This window comes from Sebastes fasciatus, chromosome 15, assembly GCF_043250625.1.
Source record: "Sebastes fasciatus isolate fSebFas1 chromosome 15, fSebFas1.pri, whole genome shotgun sequence".
Taxonomy (NCBI): Eukaryota; Metazoa; Chordata; class Actinopteri; order Perciformes; family Sebastidae; genus Sebastes; species Sebastes fasciatus.
The window spans coordinates 28423406-28441168 of NC_133809.1; positions in this window are offsets into that span (position 1 = coordinate 28423406).

The following is a 17763-nucleotide window of genomic DNA, read 5'->3' on the forward strand; positions in this document are numbered from 1 at the left end:
TACTGAAATGTAGCCTAAAGAGTTTACAGTGCTTTGAGCTGGGCTTCAGCCACAGCTAATGGAGATCCGAATAAAAGGTAATAAAAAAAAGATAAGCTTTAAGTTTAAATAATTCAGATTATTTATTCTTTTTCGCTTTGCTTAGCGCGGATGTTAAACTTCCACATTCCATTGGTAAGTCCAATACAATTTGTTCTGCATGCACTTTTGGGAATACTTGGAGAATGCATGAAGATGAATGGTTTGGAGAGAAGGCGCAGTGATGACTGCTTATGGGGCTGAGCCTGCACCGATCGGTCCAAACATCAGCAGCACATGTTAGTTTGTTAGTGAAGTCATTGATTATCATAACATGCTGGGAGGTTTTGATCTGAATCTTGCTTAATGCCTAAACAGAATCCTGTCCTGTTTGTGTATTTATGGATGGGAGAAGTGAACGCACATCCTGACATTGATGAATTAGTTTCACTGTTCAGTGTTTGGATAGACATGGAATCTATATAGACTGGAAAAATTACTTCTCTCCCCGTTCACAGAAGAAGAATGTGTTGACATGTTGAGCTCTTATGCACATGTGAGTTTGGAGCGTCGGTATGTGACATGCACAGTGGAACTAATGCATTTGGTTAAGCTCTTTCAAATCATTTCCATACAGTGTGTTGTCAGGACAAAAACACATCTCTCACGGAGACAGGGAAGTGCGCTACATTTAGAGAACCCAATAAATGTCAACAGTGAACCTAAATCATTATTAAAGCTCAAGATGCTCAAGTCCACTCAGTTTTTTACATCATCATATGAACACAACATACATAAAGAGATTTTCTTTTCTATTAATGTGTAAGTAATCATTAATAAATCATTACGCTAAATCATCACAGCAACGAGCTATCTTGAGACCAAATGCATAATCTGTGCTCCACCAAATTCCATTCCATTCCATAATAACCTTTCAGCATATTGTATTCCAAGTGGTACCCCATGGTACATACAGTTCACCTAGCCAGCTTGTACTTGCTAGTTAGCTACTAGTATTTCGTGGTATACATTTAGATTTTTAAGTCATACTTTTACCATCGCCAAATTAGCAATATTAACATTTGCTACATACCAATAATTTCATCTTTGTTCTACTGAGCTGTCAGACGTTTTTTCTTGCCTCTTCGCAGAGCTCAGCATGCTTGATAGTTGTCGGCATTCACCTTCGGTATAAGCGGAGCTCTGGTGGAACCCGGATTTCTAACTTATTGGTTCGCTAGTTAGCTTGATATCAGAACCTTTGATGATGTTCTTGTTAGGAGGCATGATGTCTTCCGGTATTACTGATACTAGCAGAGCATCAAAAAATAGACCTAATCCGATATTAAGACATGATTCTGGAACGTGAAATATTGTCTTTCACTGTAGAAAGTCAACCAATAGGAGGACAGCCAAGCTAGTTAAATTGCTACAGAAAAAAAAGATAAGATGCAGATTATGTCAAAACACCATGAAGCTGAAGAAGAAACACAACTCAACGGATGTTAAGCCACTAATATTTCCATCCAGGGGTTGGATATGGAAACTGTGCAAGACTACAAGTACCTGGGAGTACATCTGGACAACAAGCTGGACTGTGCTAAGAACACAGAGGCAGTGTACAAGAAGGACCAGAGCCGACTCTACTTCCTGTAGAGGCTCTGGTCATTCAACATCTGCAGTACCATGCTGAGGATGTACTACCAGTCTGTGGTAGCCAGTGGCATCTTCTTTGCTGTGGTGTGCTGCATGGGGCAGCAGGGTGAGGACAGTCAACGCCAGCAGCTCTGTCCAGTGAGTGGAGCTGGATTCATTGGTGTTGGTGTCAAAGAGGAGGATGCTGCACAAGCTGCAGAGCATCATGGACAATGACTGTCACCCTCTCCACCATGTGCTGGTCCTTCAGTAGTAGACTGATAACCACCATGATGCACCACAGAACGCCACAGGAAGTCCTTTCTTCCAGAATAATTTATCTCCTCCTGAGACCCAGCCCATTGACATGTGTCCTCTGTTGTGGTAATTTTGTCCACATGCATCTCCTTGTACTCTTTGGAGCTACTCTATCAACTCCTGGTGTATAGTAAAGAGGACATCCTGGGCTATTCCAGTGATGTCAATAGGCTGGGACGCTGGGAACTTCCTCTTTCTTTCCATCCAAAATGTACGTCATAGGTGAAAGCACAATTTATGGAAAGAGGAGAGGTAAGTAACATATTGTTTATCCATTGTTGTTTTTACCATGATAATCATATATTGTCTTGTTCATAACATGTCAGGAATGGTATATTTAGTTCTGAAAGCAGTTACATGATTTGTCTTTTGAAATAAGAGCCCTTTTATGAAAGTAAATTATAGTGGACACCAAGACCATCACAATGTACTTAATGAATCCACATTGTTGTAGGAGACAGGACGGAAGCAGAAAGGATTATTTTCCAGATAGTTGAGGGAAATTCAGATTTGGACCTTTCAGATAATCAGACAGATCAGGATGAGTTTGACAATGCAGTAGACTAAGATGGTGAAGAAGAGGAAGAAGATGCAGGAGGTTCAGAAGAGCTGGCAGATACAGAGACAGACAGTGACGAGCAAGAAATACGTCGTCCTCTGTGGGCCAGGTGTAGCACGTATGTTTTATTTAGTTCCACGATAATATTTTCAGTTCCAGTAAATAGCCACTTTTGATTTTAATGGAATCGAAATACTATAAATTATATTTACAGTAAATGGGTAATTCCACGTAAGGTGCACATATTACTACGTATCACTGACATTTATCAGTGATCATTGAGGTTTGAAGATTTCCCAAGTAGAAATGCAAATTGCCTCAAGAATGCAAAGTTTGTGCTCATGAGTATGGTAAATAGAAGATCATAACACTGGGATTGTCCCAATGATGCACTACTACCTGCACACCACCTTCACAAATCAAAGAGAGCTACAAATTACAGGAGTGTCTCTGAATACGACTCCACAAGAAATGAAGATCTTCCTTGGCATTTCAGTCCACGTGGCCTGCCTTGGCTATCCCAGAATCAAATGTTTTGGGCCGAAAAACAAAAGTGCCAGTTATAAGTAGCGAAATGGCAAAGGGATAGGTTCTTCAAGCTGAGAAGTTCACTCAAGATTGTTGATGACCTGGCTGTAACAGAGAAAGCAAAGGAGGCAGATATTCTCTGGAAAGTCAGGCCGTTACTTGATCGTGTGAGGCAAGGCTGTCTCACTTTAAGAGGACTAAGACATCAATCACCCCTGATTCCATCGGGGCGGGGGGGAGAAGGTCGAACTGGTGCAGTCCTAGAAGTACCTATAGGAGTGCACCTGGACAGCAAGCTGGACTGGAGTGTGAACACTGAGGCAATATACAAGAAGGGGCCAGAACCGACTCCATTTCCTCAGGAGGCTCAGGTCATTCGGTGTATGCAGGACAATGCTGCAGTCAGTTGTGGGAAGTGCCCTCTGCTTTGCTGTTGTATGCTGGGGCAGCGGCATTAAAGAAACAGATGCCGGCAGGATAGACAAGCTGTTTAAGAAGGCGAGGTCTGTCTTTGGAGCCGACCTGGACCCAGTAGGTACGGTGGCTGAGAAGAGAGTGCTGGCTAAGCTGCTGGCTATTATGGACAACACCACCCAGACAGACAAAGGGGCACATTCAGCAAAAGACTTCTCCTACCTCGGTGTACCACGGACCGGCACAGAAGGTCCTTCCAACTTCTGCCATCAGACTGTACACTCATCTCTGGACTAACTCAATAACACCCTCCCTTACACACACACACACACACACACACACACACACACACACACACACACACACACACACACACACACACACACAGTTACTCATCCATTCACCAGTGCAGTCAGACATGCATCACAATTGGACATTAGTAGCTGGCTAACCAGCTTTTAAGAGTATTTATTGCTAATGCCTATTTTTAGTCGTATTTATTCTTATTCTATTCTTAATCTTACCTACCTTTAAAATATCAGCAGTTTACCATGTCAGTGATTTTTCTATACAAAAGTTTTAAATTTGAAATGGATAGTTGCATCTTTTGTTCTTCAGAAGTTGAAACCATTGACCATCTGTTATATAACTTTTGTTACACTAATTTGTTTTGGGCTGATATTCATAACTGGTTGTCATTAAAAATTTATAACTTTACGTCATTTACTTACATTGATATCATTTATTTCATGGATAACCTGGATTCTAGCATTTTGGCTACTGTTAATCTTGTGATTATTTTGGGTACATATCATATTCATACTTGTAAGTGGAAAGGGAGTTCTCCATCTTTCACTGTGTTCATGGTCGATTTTGCCAACCACTTTAAATCGCTGAAATGCATGTTAAAAATAAATAGAAGGCTAAAAAATCGGCATACATCTTTATCTCAGTCCTCTCTTTTTTAATGTCTCTTACCTTGCTCTTTTCTGCTGCTCGTCTGTTCCTCTCTTTTTTTGTGTTTTTTTGTGTTTTATTTTATGTCTTTTCTCTTGAGTTTCAGTATAATGGTACCTCTATTGTTTACTGTTTGTGCAGCATCATTTCCACCATTGTTGATTAAACTCCATCCTTTACCTTTGTATATTAATTCCCCGTCTTGTTCTGTATAGTTTTTTTTGTGCAAATAGAAAAAAGAAAAAAAGCCTCCTTGTTTTCTGATCTGCTCTCGTTTGCCCTGTTACATTTTTGTGTATCTGTTTCAAATTAAAAGCCCCGGTGTTCCATTTTCAAGGCTTTTACTGTGAAATATTTGCACGATTGTGTTATGAAAATTCTCATATGCTACCTCAAATGTAGCTACTGCCATTTTGTGGCACTTGTGCCTTACTACAGATTACAGCTTAGCTGGTACTTTAACACACACATGCACCCACAGTGACTGAAATAGGACAATAAGACAGGATATGAGGAATACAAAAGAGAAACAAAGTGTTAAAAATAGCATGATTATATTGTTGAATTTATTAAAGGTCTTATTGATAACATTTTTACATAGACAAATAATTTTTTTAAATAATAGTTCCACCGAAATTTTAGAAAGGATTGTGAATTAATCATTAAAAAAAAAAATATATATACTATTTTGTTTATCTCTGTTGAAGATATCTGACGTTTGTTTCCCACTTCTAACAAGGCTTGTGAGCCAATAGTAAAATAATGTTGGTATCACGTGGTGTTTCTGGGTTGTCAAGTTATCAATGTTATCAACTGAAAATTTAAATTAAAGCAATGGAAATGTACATTATGTTTAGTTGGGATCCACATTACAACACCAGGAGTTTATCCACCCTTGTTCTCCCCCCCCCCCCCCCAGCCTGCATTTAGGACCAGGCTTTTATTTGACAAATAAAGTATTAGGCTTATACTGTAATAGTGGTATAAAACTAAAAGAAAAAGACAATGAAATTGTTAATCTGAATTATTTTCATGACAATAAATCATCAACTAAAATTACATTATTGTGACAACCCTACTTATCATTAGTGGAGTTTGTCCTGAGGATAAAGGCCATGAGTCTAAAGTCTCCAGGGTTCTTACAAAAAATAATTTAACTCAAGGTCCACTAAATTGTATACAGGTATGGGGAGATGGCAACACCTGTCTCTGTCCAAAGATGGTCTCTGGTGTCAGATGGGAATGTCCTCCTTGATTCCCCTGACCTCTGACTGTAAGAGAGTCCTATTGAGATGTTTCTGGTGGTCTCCATTAACAGTGTGAGTCGAAAGAAAGAATATTGCATTGCAAATTTAGGAATTGACCATGATGTTACCTTTTTTTTGGGGGGGGGGGGGGGGGGGGGGTGACCTCGGTCTCACCTTGGATATAAATTGGGATGAGACCGGACTATCAGTTCCCAGAATAAACAGCTATTTCTTCAGCTATTCAAGGAGCCAGTGAGGCACAGATCTTAGAGGGCTACGCCTATACTCATAGAATTTGGTGTTACAGTACGCAACTAATATTCTATTTCGCAATTGGATTAAGGGTGGTGCAGGATATAGTCCATGCCTCACTGGGTCTGTCCAGTACCACAGGCAGAAACGCACCCGCTCCAGATGAATAAAACATTTCCCACAGCACAGTAGAAAACCTGATATTCTCTGTGATTGGATGAAGGCTGGGAACAATAAAGCCGACTACTGTGAGAAAGCACAGATGAAGGTTACGTACTGTAGCAGTCCCGCAAACAGCAGAGTAGGGAAATAAGGGCAGCGCTCCACGCGGCAATTGCAGAGTCAACCGCAAATGTCTGTAGGTGGCATGACTCTGAGTTGTATTGAAAGTCGGATGTGTAGAGAGTGAACAAGAGGGGAGCCAATACGGTCCCCTCTGGGGGGCCCCTGTATTACTGATCACCGTATCTGACACACAGCCCTGCAGTCTCACATACTGTGGTCTGCCAGTCAGGTAATCAGTAACCCAGGTCACCAGTGGAGCATCCACCTGCATTGTTCGTAGTTTGTCTCCCAGGAGTACAGGTTTGATGGTGTTAAAAGCAATTGTGAAATCAAAAAACGTAATCCTTACAGTACTGTATGCCTTTTCTAGATGGGAGTAGGCCCGATGGAGTAGGTAGATTATGGCATCGTCTACTCCAATGTTAACCATATAGGCAAACTGCAAGGGCTCTAGTCCTCTCTGCACCAGGGGTCTGAGGTGGGCCAGCAGAAGATAGCCAGAGTATCCAAACACATAGAAATAACACAAGAATACAGGGAGCTGCTGCAAAAGGGTGCCGCTCTCACAGCGCCATGACAGTCTCGATTAAAATGGATTTCTTTGAATTTAGGAGCAAAAGGATAAGATACATAAAAGGAAAAGGACCATCTCCTTAAAGTGACCTTTATATATAGAGCATGAGTTCAAGTCCCCTAAAGTTTTTTGTTTGAAAACCAGACTAACCGTTCTGTTATCGCATTTTTTGTCCAGCAAATTCACATCACCAACTTTTAGAGAACTCAGCGAAGGTAGAAACACATGAAATTGCAACTATTTTGAATCAATCAAAGTAAAAGAATGAGATTAGATTTAGAGATTTGTCATACCCTTTTCTTGAAACAGTCATTTTAAACTTATTGGTAAAATCTTCTAAGGATAACAAGGTTCCGCCTGAATTCAATAAATCATAGACAAATATTAAACCACTATCATACCAATCAGCTTTAACAATTGATTTTCTATCAATGGTAATAACCATGTTATTACACAATAAAGAAATGTGTGGTGAAAAATTGTGGGAAAATATAATTTTTGCAAAATGCTTATTTGTGGAAATCAGACAGCTTTACAGAAATTTTAGACAACTTAAAATCACATTGAAGCAAGAAGTCAACCCCTTTGACCTTATTAAATATTCTCTGATTGTTTGAAAAGTGAAACTTAAAGTTGTGAACACAAAGACACAGGTTAGGACTACAGGTTGTTGGTTTCACACGGGATGCAAACCCCGGTCTCCTGGGTGAAAGGACCATGTTTTCGCCCCTGACCAACACCCTATAGGGAATTTCATGCTGTCTATAGTACAGCGCCTGACTTCAACTTTTGCCCTTGTCATAATTTCGTCTTTATTTATTCCTTCTGTCAGTGATCGACCGTTCGATGATAAATCCTAATAGTAGGTGTAGCAGGCATCTTATGACCCATATCTATGAGGCTTTTAACTACTGGTAATGCCCTTTTAATGACCAGATAACAGTCTAACCAGCTGAGGTTAACAATCTTGTTTTAATGAAACTACATAGTTTCAAAAACATCCAATGTACATGTATATTCCTTCATCAACTTAATGTACTTGATTTTTGTTTGTCCCAATAATGAAGATCCCTCTGTGGAATAATGCAGACAGTTTGAACCCACAGTGGCTTTCTGCAGAATCGGAGTCAGTGACATAGAGAAAAAGGAGGCCATGCTGTTACCTCAGGCCCTTAACCTTGGCACAGCAATCTCAGGCACAGCTGTCTTGGACCCAGCTCTCTTGTTTGCGTACCCGTTCACACATGCACGCTTTGGAGTTTTATTTGCAGATCCCTGAGCATCACAGCTATGTTCCCTGAGCCAGACCACCTGCAACAATTAAAAATGCCTCTGCAGCTTGCTGGCTCAGCGGGGCTCCGCTCGACACTGCATTATATTATAAAGAGAAGTTGTTTTGCAAATGGCTGTAAAGGGGGATCTGGTTTCAACCCCCCAGGCCCACTCAGCCCATCATCTCCCCACAGTGTTCCCACTCTGATCAAGTGGAGTAAACCGTAGAACAAGAACGCAGATGCAGCAGCAGTAAACTGATGCTTTTCTCCATGAGCTTGGAAACGAAAAGTGTTTTCCACCAAACATTACTTCACTCAGGGGAAATATTGACATTTGATAGAACGTCCAAGAAATTTAAAATGAAGTAGAAACTTTTATCATTGAGCCAAGTTGAATCTTTTAGCATTTCGTTATTTATTTATGCATGAATGTGATATTCTAGGTAATGCAGGCATGTCATGTCAGTGGTAATAAAAGCAGCATTAGGGCTCCACTTTCATGAAAGAAAGCACGTTGCCATCCACATGTGTATACAAACAGATCAGCCATAACATTAAGACCAAGACAAGTGAAGTGAATAACATTGGTTATCTCGTTACAATGGCACCTGGCAGTGGGGGGGATATATTAGACAGCAAGTGAACATTTTGAACTTTGAACTTTGTGTTGGAAGCATAAAAAATGGGCCAGCGTAAGGATGTGAGCGACTTTGACAAGGACCAAATTGTGAAGGCTAGACGACTGGGTCAGAGCATCTCCAGAACTGCAACTCTTGTGGGATGTTCCCGGTCTGCAGTGGTCAGGACCTACCAAAAGTGGTCCAAGGAAGGAAAACTGGTGACCTGGCGACAGGATCAGACCCGAAGCTCATTGATGCACGTGGGGAGCGAAGGCTGGACCGTGTTGTCTGATCCAATAGAAGAGCTACTGGAGCTCAAACTGCTGAAAAAGTTAATGCTGGTTCTGATAGAAAGGTGTCAGAACACACAGGGAGGAGCAGTTTGTTGCGTATGGGGCTGCGTAGCCGCAGACTGGTCAGGGTGCCCCGTGCTGACCAGTGTCCACCGCTAAAAGCGCCTACAATGGGCACGTGAGCATCAGAACTGGACCACGGAGCGATGAAAGAAGGTGGCCCGGTCTGATGAATCACGTTTTCTTTTACGTCTAAGGATGGCTACGAGTTTGAGTTGTCGACTCCGCCTCCAAACTCTCCAGATCTCAATCCGATCGAGCATCTGTGGGATGTGCTGGACAAACGAGTCCGATCCACGGAGGCCCCACCTCGCAACTTACAGGACTTAATTGTATGATTCATGAGTTTACAAGATGAGCTGTGATGAGTCATTTCTACACATGATGGACAACTGGCAATGTCTAAACAATGTACCAGATTAATGGTGAATATATCCATATAACATCTATTTATCTGACTAGCAATATGTCCAGGTTGCTACCCAGAACTAACAGTGAAGTTCATTCCTTGTTTCCATTATTCACATTCTGAATGGGGACACCGTAGCTGACCTCCTAAAGAATGAAACTACACATTGAGGCAATAGCGGCTACAGAGATACCAGGCGGGGACAGCAAGAGCTGTCAGAACAATGGAAGAGGAGTTAAACATAATAACCTAATAAAAACTAACACCACCACCGCAATAGTGCTACAAAACAGGAGAATTAAATGTGGACTCTTAGGTAGGGTTCACATCTAAAGGTTCGGTTCTAGAATCAAACCAATGCGAGGATGATACATTGTTTAAATTTTCCAACTGCTCCGGTTTGCGTTCACGAAGACAAAACTCAAAAGTGTCACCGGTGTGATTTGGATGAGGTTGACAGTGAAGTACATTTTGTGTTCTACTCTTGTTTTTATCATGATCTTTAAGTTAAACTTTCCCTGATGCTGGACATCCCAGTCTGTTTGATACGAGAGATGAATATAGATTACAGTACATGCTTACCATCAACATATGAGAGCATTGTATTTGTTAAGTTTCTATCTGATGTAACGTCTTTGACACATGAATACAGTACAATGTATTGGCTTGCTTTATTTTTATTTTCTCTTGCCTCTCAAGGTAATGTTAAGCCCATGTGGGCAATCACCTTAACTATACAATACGGTATCAGTATGATATAGGGACTGGAATATTCACCTGCTTTGGTTGGTTACATGAGGTGATAAAAACAGGGAGAAAGATCCAGCTGTCTTCACAATGCTTTTTGTCTAAATCTATAAATACCAATATCATCCAGTTTTAATCTAATATATTGATGAAATGGTTTCTCTACATTCATTCAACTGTTGCTTTTTTTTGCTTAAAAAAAAAAGTCTTCCAACCCTTCAGCGAGGACGCAGTCTGTCATCCGAGCATATCCCCATCTGCCTCAACTTAGGACAATTTCTCTAATTGTCCTAAATTGAGCTGCTGTCAGTGATTAAAGTTATTCAGAGGAGGAACAAATCTCTATGCCCATGTCAATTATTAGCTCATTGATTACACTAATGCAGGAAATTGCCCTTTGGAATCAAATGTTAGCTTAGACACCTGGCTCACACAGTAGAGCACAGGAGCCGGAGCCCAGAGGAGGAGGCTGCACTCATCTGTGAAATAAGATGTGACAGTAACAGCGTGCAGCGCTAAGTCACTCCGTCCTACTCAGAGGAACCTGATACTGCTGTGAGACAACCAGAGCTCATCATGTTGAGGAGGCCTGTCACTGTGGAACTTTTGAGAGGTAACTATCATTACGTCTGAAGGACAAAGGCGAGGTGAATGTGGTGCAATAAATGCAGCTTGATGCTCCAAGTAAAGTTCCACTATGCTACATTAAAATGCCACATTCTCAAGACCAAAAGATATTTGGGGCAAAGCTCAAAAGATTCAGGGCTGAAGTCGTGAGTGATTGGCTCTAACAGGAGGCGGGACAACACATTCTCAGTCCCTCGGCCACACTGGGAACGCCAGGAGCGCGTGGCGGCTGCGTTACCTGTTGTTTTTTATTTCGGCGTCCGTGTTAACAGGTTAGCTCGGATGCGTCTCTTCTAGATATTCGAGGTCTCGCCTATTTTTGACGCGAGCCGCGCGGTCCACAGCAACAAATGACAGTGAAGGAGATCTATTGACTGTATATTGACATCATCAGGTTGTAATGCTGCCATTTATATAGATAGCAGTTATTTTGGTAACATAAAAGCTGAGTAGGTGGGAGAAGGCGAGAGCTTTTGTTAGTGTCGCTGTATGTGCTTGCTGCTAAGACCGGTCAGTACTTTAAAGGGTCTGTTTGTAAGATTCAGAAATGCTTGTTAACAGCGACACCTGTTGCCGTTAAGTCAACGAAATTCAGCGTCGGGCTCGCGCTTGTGCTCGCTCTACATAGACATGAACGAGCATCGCTCAAAACAGTGAGGCGACACATGTCAGCTAAAACCACAATATCACTCTATATTTCAGCTGCTTGGCAGTAATGTTAGCTGACCAGACGAAGGTCTCTCCATGAATCAATGCTGACCCTAGTGTTGGCTTTTCCTGCCTCAGCCTCCCGACCGCGGTCAGAGGGAACAGGGGAGACACCGGAGTTTTGGTCGGAGACGATAACGTTTCTCTCTGCGGAGCCCCGTCACTTCACATGACAGGGAAACCTCTGTTGGTCTGGAGGAGCTGCAGCATTTATTTCTGGACAAACGTCCACTGTACATTCACTAGATATTCTCAGACCTAAACTAACTCTTCTGCAGTGTGTAGTGTGCGCTCATGCACGTGAGAGCGGAGCGGAATAACGAGAACGAGCGCGGTGTGTGAATGAAGGCAAGCAGGCAGAGGAGCAGAGTACAGCAGAGACTCCGGCCCTGGAGACCAAAGCTACGGTCTCCTCCACGTCCTCCGACCGCGGCCAACACTGTTTTGCAAGACGGGCTTCACTAGATATAACTTTGCGGTTTTGGTGCTTCCGTGTAGTTTGTGTTGGAGTCTTGTCTGAACAGTGTAGCCACACGTGAGCGCGCATGGGACACCAACCCGCAATGATTTATACGTGTAAGAAGTTACAAATGGTCCCTTTAAACCTTTAAACAAACTCAACTTGACTCAACCTGACTCGACTCGATACATGCTCGCTGCCCTCCACTTCCCATACATGCTGAACTGCAGCCCATAAAGAAGAGATACCGAAGAGACCACTTGAGATCGTTTTAACCTCAGAGCAGCAGCTGAATCTGATCCATGTGTTCTGACATATGCTGAACAATGAATAACCTGTTGCTCAAGAGCAGCCCTCTGTCCAAAAAACAGTAGTAGAGGGTGTGACAGACATTCCTCAAAAATATTTGCTGGACAGTGAAAAATTATGTCCATGTTTCTCTTTTCCCAGCAGCAAAAAGAAGCATTTTTCTACAACAAAAGAGAGAAAAATATGAATCATGTGTTAGAACTTTGAGTTCTCCACAGCTTTTCCCATGTCAAAATATTATACCATTTACAAGACTTAAAAAAAAAGTTATGACCCGTAACACATTTTATGGAAGAGCATGATGAAATATGGTGGAGGCCGGGGAGATCTTCAGCTGTACAGCACTACAATAAATGTGGTGTGTGTGTGTGTGTGTGTGTGGTGGTGATGGAGAAAGGGAAGCACAGAGGAATTGTCCATGAACTAGAATGACATCAAGATCAATCAGTACGTTGTTCATATATGCAATGGTGTTTCTCGGGTGGGTCCATGAGGGCACAATGTGCCAGAAATCAGTTATTGAATTGGGCCAGTTCACACCTCTGAGTAGTGTGACGTGTGCATGAGGGATGAGGTGGTGTCTGGGCGTTGTAAGGTGCACAAAACGGAACCAAAGGAAAACTGATGTAATGCTGCCATCAGTGTGCCCGCAGGAGAGAATAGGGAGCAGAAGTGTGTAACAGGGCGAGCATACTGAGAGAATAAGCATGAATCACAAGACCTTGCTTTTATAGATAGGGGAAAACTAGGCTCAGGTGTTACCAGGAGACGCTAATAAACATCCTACCAAACTATGACATGCAATGCATTGGAATACAAACACACTTCTGAGTAGTAACAGCAGGTGTCGTCGCAGCAAGTGACTCAGGAAGCAGTGGTGATGTGCAGCGGCCGACGGGGCGGTGTCGGCTCCGGGGACGGAGCTTGATGGCCTGTTAGGATTGCCGTTAACCAGAGGGGTGGAAACGACTTTATATGGTGAGCCGTTCAGATGAGGTTTCATTCATCTCTGCCAACCACTTCTACCCAAATGGAAAGAAGAGGAAGAGGAGTGGAACAAGAAGCCCTCTCCTCCTGCTTGTTGCTTGCTGGGGAATGGGCCCCTCACCAGATAGGCTAGTGGGAAGACACCCAAAATCTTGAGATACCCGTACCGGAGGTAGAACAAAGCACAATAATGTTTTTCATATTCTCTTAGGTCTCCTATATATGAAATGGATTCTTGTATAAAAATATTTTACAGCAAAAGTGGTTAAATTGACAGATATTGTGACAAACCCCATAAATAAAATAAAAATAAAATAAAAATAAAGCCAGGCCGAATGATGAGATGATGCACCTAAACTCATGTTATTTCATAATTCATGCTCTGATTGACCCCAAATTTGGTGTGATAGTGGACAGGGGGTGCCTTTACATATGTGATGAAACAGAATGTGAATATATTGATGCACTGAGGAAATATAGTACTAGAAACACATAAGTACAATAAGCGGAAGTATCCAATTTGAAGGTCTATGATGAATGTATTCATTTACTTTTAGGTGTCTTTGGCAGGGTGTTTCCAATCAGTGTTTCCTGGTATGGTATGACTGTGCTGAATCCAGCAGTATATGATATGTAACTGTATCAGGTATGGTCAATGGTCTACATTAAGAAATGTAGTGTTCCAAGCATGAAATGGGGGTAAATGGCATATCTGCAGTCAATAAATACTTATTAATACACTTCAATCAGGGAGAAATTGTTACACACCAGTTCTTGAAAGTTTTGTATCAACTTTAATTTAAGAGGTCTTTAGCCAGGGGATGGTGGAATCACTGCCAAGCACCTGGCAGTCCTTCCATGGAGGCGGCTGGTTGGCAAACCCCCTTACGGACAGTGGGATTGCAGGATATCTGTTTCCACCCAAGATCAGGCAGTACAGATGACTCCGTGATAAAGAGTCTATAATATTTCACCCCGTCACTCAAGTGCAGACTCTACGACAGGGAAAATCAAAGTTTTGAGGTAAGTTATGATCTGATTGCAGTCACTGATTACGGTTAAATTTCAGAATATATTAGACAAAGGAAAAAGCTTGAGATCGACGCTGTCTAAGTCTCCGCTCCTGTCGCCAATGCTCCGCCGCTGTCTGCAGTCATCCCTGCTGAGGCACCAGCTTCGTCTGCAGATGATGATGACAACAATATCTCATCGGTGTCCAGTGCAGTCTGCAGAAGCCTGCCGCTGACATCTTTTTGCCGGGTCTCTCCGCTGGTGACGATCGCTGTGGTGGTGCTTGTTGCTTGTTCCACCCAAGCTGCTCAGACAGCTGTCGTTCACCCCCCCTACCAGACATCTGGCAGTGTGTCGAGATGTCCTACCAGCAGCCACTGACGAGGGGGGCCCGGTTGAGGTGGATTCTCTCAGGGTGCCGGGTCACATGGAGGCATATTACCCCGACTTCCCCCCCCCCCCACCCCCCTCATCAAGGGCCTTGCAGCCTGCTCCCACCGGCAGCCAGCTGGTCAGGAAAACTGAGGTAATGCTGCCATCCTCACATGATTGTCAGTGTGCCTGCAGGAGGGAAGAGGGAGAAGAAGTGTGTAACAGGGCGAGCACACCAAGGGAGAAAAAGCATGAATCACAAGACCTTGCTTTTATAGATTGGTAAAACTGGGCTCAGGTGTTACCAGGAGACACTAATAAACATCCTTCCAAACTATGACATGCAATGCATTGGAATGCAAATACACTTCTGAATAACAACGGCAGGGGTCGTTGCAGCAGGTGACTCAGGAGGCTTGGTGGTGGTGGCAGCGGCCAACGAGGTGGTGTCGGCCAGTGAAGACGGAAGCCCGGTTAACATGGCTTCCCTCAAGGTGCAGAATCGCACAGAGGCATATTACCACGGTGTGCCCCCCCTTGTTAAAGGCCACATGGCCTGCTCCTACTGGCAGCCAGCTGGTCAGAGAGCAGGAAGGGAGCAACTGGATGATATTTCAACGGGGAGCGCAGCTAGCTACATCTCCTAACAACTAGTGTGTGTTACGCTGACATCTTCCAGCCTAACGCCCCCGCCCCGCCGTCTCAGACTGACATTCTGGACCATAGCATCGACCAGATGAGAAATCTTATTCTGCAGCCGCATGTGGTGATGTTTCTAGCCAACGTGACCTCTTACACTTGCAACTCACGGCTTTTTCGTGGATGGACCAATATGATCTCCTAGGAGCCCCCCGTCGCTTCCGTGGTATGCAAAACTGACTCAGATGATGGCGGCCTGTCAGCCTGAGGAGGGCTGGACTGTCTTAACAGGTTGTGCAGACCATCCAGGCAGCAAGAGTGGGATCGACCACTGCCTGTTATAGGGCAGAGTGGTTGGGGTTCCAACGCTGGTGCGAGAAAAGGAGGCTAGATCTCCTGTCCTGTTCAGTTTGGAGTATTCTCTCCTTTTTGCAGTGTCTGATGGATAGAGGGCTGTCTCACGCCACTGTCAAAGTGTATGCAGCAGCCCTGTCTTCCTGCCACGAGGGTTTTGGCAACAGATCGGTCTTTGGCCACCCTCTGTTGAAGTGGTTCTCTCAGGGGGGCTCAGGAGGCAGCGCCCGGTGATGCGTGCCTCCTCCCCTCAGGAGGGAACTGCCATTGGTGCTCGAGGATTTTGCGAGATGTCCCTTTGAGCCTCTGGAGTGTTCCTCTCTGAAGGGGTTTTCATTCAAGACAGCTTTGCTGCTTGGACTGACCTCAGAGACCTAAAAGAGTGTGTGAACTCAACGCCCTGTCGGTGCACCCCAGTTGCTTGCTGCTTCCAATGCACGTATTCCGGTAGGCACGTCCTGATTGGCCAGCAAAGTTCAGTGGGCGAACGCATGCTTGTGATTGGAGGAGAGTATTACCCAAAGACTTGGGTAGAGGGCTCCGCCTGTGCTTATAGAACTAAGGTTACAATATCGTAACGTTCCTGCTCACCACCATCATCGCTCTCTGAAAGAAAGAATGTAAATATGGCAACCACACAAGTCTCCTATTCATTAATGAGACAAGGAGAAAAATAAGTTACCTGGATTTAACTCTAGTTCTATGAGTATGCCCATACTGCCGCTCTGTATCATAAAGTGAATGAAATAATGTAAACACAGTTACTGATCACATATGATACATCCATCCAATGTGGTGGTGCTATCTACAATTGAAATCCCACGAAACCATAAATCAAAATCTACGCCATAAGAATATGTGATGATTTCCCATAAGCAAACATTTTAAAAAGCAAAACATATGTTGCTTCTTGAGTGAAATGTGCACACTGTACTACAGAGAACAACATAAAATAGTTTTGAAACAATAAAAATCTCTTCTCCACCAGCAGCCGTTAGGAACCTGGAGCCAATTTGAGATGCACGGATTACGTGTGTTTGTGTGTGTGTAGCATGTGTGTGTGTGTGTGTGTGTGTGCATGTACACTAGCACACCTGCACATAGCCCTAAATTAGTCCAAATCAAAAGCAGCTCCAACCACAAATAGTTCCACTGTGAGTCAACAGTGTGTTGGCTTCTACGGACAACCACCCTCTGTGGTTTCATACGATCATAAAATTACACATTCCTTTATAGTCCACTGGCTCTGACCCAAAGGCAAGTGCTAAAATGCATCAAGTATATTGTCACAAGGTGAAGAGCATTAAATGCACTTAGGGAGGAAAACAAACAAAACGATCAGTAGGAAGGAGAGAGACAGATAGAGACAGATGGAGACAGAGAGAGAGATTGAGACGGAGCTCTGTCGTCTTCGTGTTGTGTTCTCTGTTCAGCTCTAATCATGTCCTGTTGTTTGAGCTTAGCTCAGACTAACTAGGACCCCAAACAACAAAACGATTACATGAGATAAAACTTAATGAATGCCCGTGGCAACACTGAGTCACTGCAACAGCAAAGAGTTTTATGACACAGAAAAAGAAAATGTTTAATATAAATACAGCCCCATTCGGACGGGATTAACATTACGTGGGGGGTTAAGTCGGGATTCAGATATTCACTGTGCTCCTCGGTGATTTAACTCATCGTTCCAGACGCCATTTTAACTATTGGGAAATTACACGATAAGGTCTGTAATAGAAATGGACATTCCACAGGACAAAGCCAAAAGAGAAAGCCAAAAGAGAAAGCCAAAAGCAACGTACATCTGAGAATTTGTACAACACAAGCAAGGATCTAGATAGGAGGGAACAACGTGAGGAAGGGCCAACAACAGCTACAAGTCCGATCGGACACAGGAGCCGACAGTAGACCTGGTTGAGGGAGTTCAGGTAGGAGGGAGGGCGTGTAGACCTGGATGACGGAGTTCAGGTAGGAGGGAGGGCGTGTAGACCTGGTTGAGGGAGTTCAGGTAGGAGGGAGGGCGTGTAGACCTGGATGAGGGAGTTCAGGTAGGAAGGAGGGCGTGTAGACCTGGATGAGGGAGTTTAGGTAGGAGGGAGGGTGTGT